General features: G+C 39.6%; 1 long non-coding RNA gene across 2 annotated transcripts; it reads right to left on the bottom strand.

Moving 5' to 3' along the window:
* LOC105001144 lies at nt 1-7301 on the bottom strand. Of its 2 annotated transcripts, none has more exons than XR_826825.1 (3): nt 5933-7301; nt 5497-5572; nt 1-13 (listed from the first exon to the last, which is right to left on the bottom strand). It is a non-coding gene; the product is annotated as an uncharacterized LOC105001144 (long non-coding RNA). The 2 variants fall into 2 exon arrangements; XR_826824.1 differs by lacking the exon at nt 1-13 and adding an exon at nt 4151-5030.
* Nucleotides 7302-7307: the final 6 nt, after the last annotated feature.

Here is a 7307-nt window from a genome sequence, read left to right as displayed (position 1 = left end):
GGAAATGGTAGAGCTGAGAGAAGGGAAATAAGCCTAGAGTCAATTCAGCACAGTGTTAATGAAGCCTACTTTCATCCTCTCCTGCCTCAACCTAGAAGCTTATGAAGTTCTGATCTAGGGGGTAAGTTGACTGCATTACACTATCCTCTTTCTCTGATATTCCTCTAGTCTCAGTTTCCAGTGTGAGGTATCATGACCTGGCTAGCAGCCAAGCCAACTGTAAGTGCACTCTTCTTTTCTCTCACCTACTAAATCCTTTACTCTGTCTCCCTTAATCCTAGAAGACCTAAGAGGCCCAAATCACTGACTACCAGCTTAATATGATAGCTTGGCTTCCTGTATTTGAATGTTGCAGTAATTTTGTCCAGAAAGACTTGGGGTGGAGGTGGAGGGGAAAAAAGGAGAGGTATGCATCAGAAATATCCACAGAGGGACTTCCCTGGTGGTTCAGACACAAATTCGATCCTTGGTCAGGGATCTAAGATCCCACTTGCCACAGAGCAACGAACCCTGGACACTGCAACTACCAGCTGAAAGACCTCGCATCCACAATTAAGACCCAATGCAGCCAAATAAGTATTTTTTTAAAGGAAATATAAATAAATATAAATAAAAAGGGATAGGTCCAAAGCTTACTTCCTTATGTAACTTACTAGTTGGTCTACCTCCACTTAGTTCACTAGAAACATTTTTTCTCTTGTTATTAGAGAAAATCACTTCCCCGCTTTGATTCTGAGTCTTTTTCCTGTTAATTACCTAGAATTAAGCAATTCTGCTCCCCGCCCCCAACTGCCCTTCCAGTATAGTATAACACACACCACTTTTTAAAATGCAGAAGAAACTTTTTCAGAGTGTACAAATGACCAAGTATGATCCATATGGATTGGGAAAAAAGTACAGTTTCACATTACGGGTTAATGGGGCCCTGTTTTATTCCTTGCAGGCCAACGTGGCTTTTCTGTAGCTTCAGTGTTTATGGTGGTTTATCTTTCTTTACAGTTATCAACATACTCCCCAGTTTAAGACCATTCCTTTCTGGTCCGAAGTCACTTATTGGTAAGATTCTAGGTTCATCCCTTGGCCTCAGGACCCCAAAACTCTCACTTCAATTTCACCAAAACCTCAATTTAGGAAAAAATTGGCTTTTTTCTTCAGAAATATGCCAAGAAGATTCTTCTTTGGTCTGTCACCCTTAGCTTTTGATCAAAACAGGTCTGTGTTCAATCATTGTGGATTCCACACAGTTTCCCCGCTATCTCCTCTGAAAGTCTGTTACTTTATAACTCTTTGTCTCAGAAAGTTGGTTGGTTGGGAAACCAACCACCTGGCAGGCACAGAGCTCACAGCAGATACACGCTTTGTTCTGAAATGTTCCATAACAGTTCTTTCCTTATAATATCAATAAACTTTAACCTCCCAATTTTTTTTTTCAATCACCATTTTATAATGAACATTTTCAAATATACAGAAAAGTTGAAAGAACTATACAGGGAACATCCATATACTCACCACTGACATTCTACTATTAACATTTTGCAATATTTGCTTTATCATGTATCTGTCCATCTAACTATCTATAAATTCATTTTATTTTTTGTTGCATTTCAAAGTAAGTTGAAGACATAAGCATACATCACCCCTAACACTATGACACATATCATTAACTAAAGTTGAATATTTGTTTACATTATTTTTAAAGTAAAATTTATATACAGTAAAATGTTTAAATCTTAAATTTTTGACAAAGCATACTCTTATTTAACTCAAACTCTCCTCCATATGCATCCCATTTGGATTTTTACCATATCTTCTTCATAAATTACAAAAGTTTTGTTACTTTGTAGTGGCTTTTTTTCCTAAGTGTTCCTTACGTTAAACACTGTTTTTAAATGTGGTAAAAAATATAAAAGGAAATTTACCATTTTAACTATTTCTAAGTATTTCAATAGTGTTAAAATATTCACAATGGGGGGCAGAGGATGAATATGTGGAACAGAATTTTTAGGGCATCAAAATAGTCTGCATGCTACTTTAATAGCAGATATACAGTATTATTCATTTGTAGAAACCCATATAACTGTATAGCACAAAGCATGAATCCTAATATAAACTGCTGCTGCTGCTGCTGCTGCTAAGTCGCTTCAGTCATGTCTGACTCTGTGCAACCTCATAGATGGCAGCCTCAGTCCCTGGGATTCTCCAGGCAAGAATACTGGAGTGGGTTGCCAATTCCTTCTCCAATACAAACTAGGGAGTTTAGAGTTTAGTTAATAATTATGTGTCAATATTGGCTCATCGCTTGTAACAAATGTACCACACTAAAATCATAAGAATGCTCAAACTACCATACAATTGCACTCATCTCACACGCTAGTAAAGTAATGCTCAAAATTCTCCAAACCAGGCTTCAGCAATACACGAACCGCAAACTTCCAGATGTTCAAGCTGGTTTTAGAGAAGGCAGAAGAACCAGAGATCAAATTGCCAACATCCGCTGCATCGTGGAAAAAGCAAGAGAGTTCCAGAAAAACATCTATTTCTGCTTTATTGACTATGCCAAAGCCTTTGACTGTGTGGATCACAATAAACTGTGGAAAATTCTGAAAGAGATGGGAATACCTGACCACCTGACCTGCTTCTTGAGAAACCTATATGCAGGTCAGGAAGCAACAGTTAGAACTGGACATGGAACAACAGACTGGTTCCAAATAGGAAAAGGAGTACGTCAAGGCTATATATTGTCACCCTGCCTATTTAACTTCTATGCAGAGTACATCATGAGAAATGCTGGGCTGTAAGAAGCAGAAGCTGGAATCAAGATTGCCGGGAGAAATATCAATAACCTCAGATACACAGATGACACCACTCTTATGGCAGAAAGTGAAGAAGAACTAAAAAGCCTCTTGATGAAAGTGAAAGTAGAGAGTGAAAAAGTTGGCTTAAAGCTCAACATTCAGAAAACTAAGATCATGGCATCTGGTCCCATCACTTCATGACAAATAGATGGGGAAACAGTGGAAACAGTGTCAGACTTTATTTTTTCGGGCTGCAAAATCACTGCAGATGGTGATTGCAGCCATGAAATTAAAAGACGCTTGGTCCTTGGAAGGAAAGTTATGACCAACCTAGACAGCATATTAAAAAGCAGAGACATTACTTTGCCAACTAAAGTCCATCTAGTCAAGGCTATAGTTTTTCCAGTGGTCATGTATGGAAGTGAGAGTTGGACTGTAAAGAAAGCTGGGTGCAGAAGAATTGATGCTTTTGAACTGTGGTGTTGGAGAAGACTCTTGAGAGTCCCTTGGACTGCAAGGAGATCCAACCAGTCCCTCCTAAAGGAGATCAGTCCTGGGTGTTCATTGGAGGGACTGATGTTGAAGTTGAAACTCCAATACTTTGGCCACCTGATGCAGAGAGCTGACTCATTTGAAAAGACCCTGATGCTGGGAAAGATTGAGGGCAGGAGGAGAAGGGGACAACAGAGTATGAGATGGCTGGATGGCATCACTGACACATTGGACATGGGTTTGGGTGGACTCCGGGAGTTGGTAATGGACAGGGAGGCCTGGTGTGCTGCAGTTCAGTTGGATACGACTGAGTGACTGAACTGAACTGAAAATCATAACAGATCTCTAGAACTTTTTCATCTTGCAAAACTGAAACTCTATACCCATTAAACAACAAAACAACAACTCTATTTTTCCTTCTCCTCAGCCCCTGGTAACCATTGTAGTGATTTTTTTCCCCAGGAGTTGGTGATGGACAGGGAAGTCTGGCATGCTGCAATCCATGGGGTCACAAATAGTCGGACAGATTGAGACTGAACTGAACTGAACTGTGCATTTCGGCTTGTGACATCTTAGTTCTTCCATCAGTGGTTGAACTTAGGCAACAGCAGCAGTCCTAACGACTGGAGTGCGAGGGAATTCTCTTCACTGTAGTGATTCTTAAACTTTATTTCTTAGTTTCTGAATTTGAAAGATCAGTTAAAAATGAACTTGGGGGAATTCACACATGGGTGAGAGTCTCTTCCTTTTCTAAGGACACTCATCTCATCATTGGGGTCCCAACTTCATGACTTCATCTAAAACTGATTACTTCCCAAAGCCTCACCCCTAAATATCATAACACTGGGGTGGGGGTTAGGGCATCAACATATGAATTTTGAGGGGATAGAAACATTCAGCCCATGACAAAACTATTAGTTAAAGCAATGTACAGATATTATCCAGGATGAGATTAACTCATTTACATATTATGCTAAGTAATTGTAAACTTTATGGCTCTAAAAATCACTTATAGGAAGATAATTCAATATTTTTGAGAAAAAGGACTGGAATACTCAGGTAGGATATGAACCATAAAGTTATATATATTTTTAAACTTTAAAAAAATGAAATAAAATTAACAACCATGTTAAGCAATATCTATTATTTTCTACCTCTTAAATTTGTGATAAATATGTTCTATAGTATTAAGTTTTCCTTTATGATTACTTTACAGTAGAAATTTCAAGATTTCTCTTCTGGAAGTTCCAATAATATGCTTAGAAATTCATTTTACCTTTTTTTTTCTTTGCACGTAATATGTATCATCCTAAAAGCCTATTTTAGGGGTGTCCAGGTGCCTAGTCCTCTAATAGCCTCTGTCTAACAGCCTCTGTCTATACAAGGCGGTAAAGAACCCGCCTGCCAATGCTGGTTAGGCGTAAGAGATGCTGGTTCCATCCCTGGATGGGGAAGATCCCCTAGAGAAGGGACTGGCAATCCACTCCAGTATTCTTGCCTGGAGAATCCAATGGACAGAGGAGTGCGGTGGGCTACAGTTCATAAGGTTGCACAGAGTCAGACACGACTGAAGAGACTTAGCACAGCATACAAATCTTATCCACTTTTCTCTTCATATATGCCACCGAAGAGCATATCTAAAGCCCAGTCCCACATTTCCCCTTCTTTATTTTTCCCAGAGTTTCACAACAAAACCTTTGCTCCTTCTTTTGCCATGGCTTTATCTTCTATTTCTCAGTTATACTAAAATGTAAAAATCTCAGGGTTAACAGATGTACAGAAATAAAATGACATACAATCAAAATTTACATGTTGGTAAAACTGTGGTTGGGGAGACGTTACCAAATTATACAAGTTTAACATGTGCAAATATTCATATACACATATGTAAGCTACTTGTCATATATATATTGAGTTGAACATATAATAAGTGGATGAATACATTCACTATCTTCCATAAACTGCTTTGAAGAATCTTTTCTTATGAATTTTTATTTTTTTCCAAATTTGATTTACGATGAGGGCAGAAACTGAATAATTTAGTTCCTGTCAATACCAGGCGAAGCCTAGTATAGAAATAATAGATTTTTCTATAAATACTCAATAATGAGCACATTTCCAGGCCCCAGGAAGCATCTCTCACCTAGTCTGTGTCCCTGCCCCAGTTTTAGCTGCCATAACTCCTGCCACAATACCCTGTGTACATTACCTCTTTCCTGTAGGAACATGCTATCAGGGATGCAAAGCTGGTTTGGCGATCCTGGACTCTCATCTGATATCACGATCTATTGCAAGGAATAGAAAACATTTGGAGAAGTTATGGAGGGACAGAAAATTTATGGGAAGCTGCATATTGGTTGGTTATGCAACCAACTATAAAGTTCTATTCATGGAAGTCAACTCTCCAAACTACCAAAAAGGGTGAGAAAAACATGGGCTCAGTCTCTGATATACCTTATGAAAAACAGAAATGGCATCCAATTATTCTATAACTTAAAAACATCACCAGGTAATCCAGAAAAAGTATTTTGAAGGAGAAAACTTCCTCACAGTCAATCCAACCTCACCACACTTCCAATGCTTTCCTCCTTTCCTGGACTCACTTCTTTCTCCTTGTGATATACTGCAGATTCTCCTCTTTTTACCTGCTGCATGTCTTCTTTTCCAGTCTTCTTTCTTTCTTTTCTTTTCCAGTCTTCTAACACTGTCCCAGTTTCTTCTCTGCTGGTTGGATCCAGCTCCTAAAGTCAATCCTGGCTTTGCCCAGATAACCAGTTTTGAAGTGGCTCCAGTGGATATCAGCCTCCCTTCAGGGATATAAGCCTTGGTGATACCAGTCAAAAGACTGCTCTTGACCCACAGGGCAGCTGCTTTTTGGTTTGATGTATCAATACTGCCCTAGATGTGGGGTTTATCAGCAGTAATAAGCTAGAGGTGATCCCATACCTTGTTTTCCTGTATATTTGATGAAGGGAAGAGAGAATAGAGGGATGTGACCAAAGTGAAAAGAAGGAATCACTGAGAATCTGGAGTATCTATGAGAGATGAGGGAGAAGAGGAACAAATTGAAGATGATAATATATCCAGAACACAACTTCTCCTGCCACCATCTTGGCCCAAGCCACCATTGCCTGCCTTGACCTGTATTGTGTTAGCCATCAAACTGGTCTCCTGCTTCTGTCCTTGTCTTTTGTCTTCTATTTGTCTTTTCTCAATACAATAAAGTGGGCTATTTAAAACTTAGTTGGATTATTTCAGCTCTCTGCTTTTAAGCGTCTATCTTACTCAAAATAAGGAGTAGCATATAAGGCCCTAAAGAATCTCATTGCATCGCCTCTGTTCATTCAAAATAAAAGCTAAAGTCCTTACAGTGGCATATAAGTCTACAGGGTTGCTATTACCTCTCCTACTATTCTCCCCCCCATTCAACCCCCTTCAGTCCCACAGATCTTTCTCTTCCTTTTTAGGCACGGTTCCATTTTAGGGACTTTGCACTGGCTGTTCCCTCTACCTCAAGCTATCCTCAAGATGAATAATCTTGCCTCCTTCAACTGTTTGCTTGCATGTAATCCTCCCTAGGAAACCTACTCTAGGTGCCCTATTTAAAATTACAGCCTACCCCCTCCTTCCAATCCCGACATGCCTTGCTTTCACCTATACAGCACTTTCCAACAAGGTGCATAAGTTAATTATATACTTTCCATTGTTTATTGTAGGTCTTCCTTTCCCTATAATGTAAGCTCCTAGGCTTTTGAGAGCACGGACTTTTTGTCTATTTTGTTCACTGACCTATTCCCAACGTTTAAAACAGTGCCTGCACCAGCAGTCGCTCAGCTAGAAATTGGCCAAATGAAAGAACGCACGAATGGATGCTGCGGAGGAAAATAAAATAGAGGAAAAAAAAAAAAAAAAAGTAAGGGGCCGCTGAGAGCAAGAAGAGCGCGGGGGAGGCGGAGGAAAAAGCCCTGGTGGGGCAAAAGCCCGCGGCGGACTCCAGATTCTGGGGAACCTGGCCCCAAA

The sequence above is a fragment of the Bison bison genome, unplaced genomic scaffold (assembly GCF_000754665.1).
Source record: "Bison bison bison isolate TAMUID 2011002044 unplaced genomic scaffold, Bison_UMD1.0 scf7180017864379, whole genome shotgun sequence".
In the NCBI taxonomy this organism is placed as follows: Eukaryota; Metazoa; Chordata; class Mammalia; order Artiodactyla; family Bovidae; genus Bison; species Bison bison.
The sequence above is the reverse complement of the archived record's forward strand: the minus strand, read 5'-3'. Positions and strand labels throughout refer to the sequence as shown.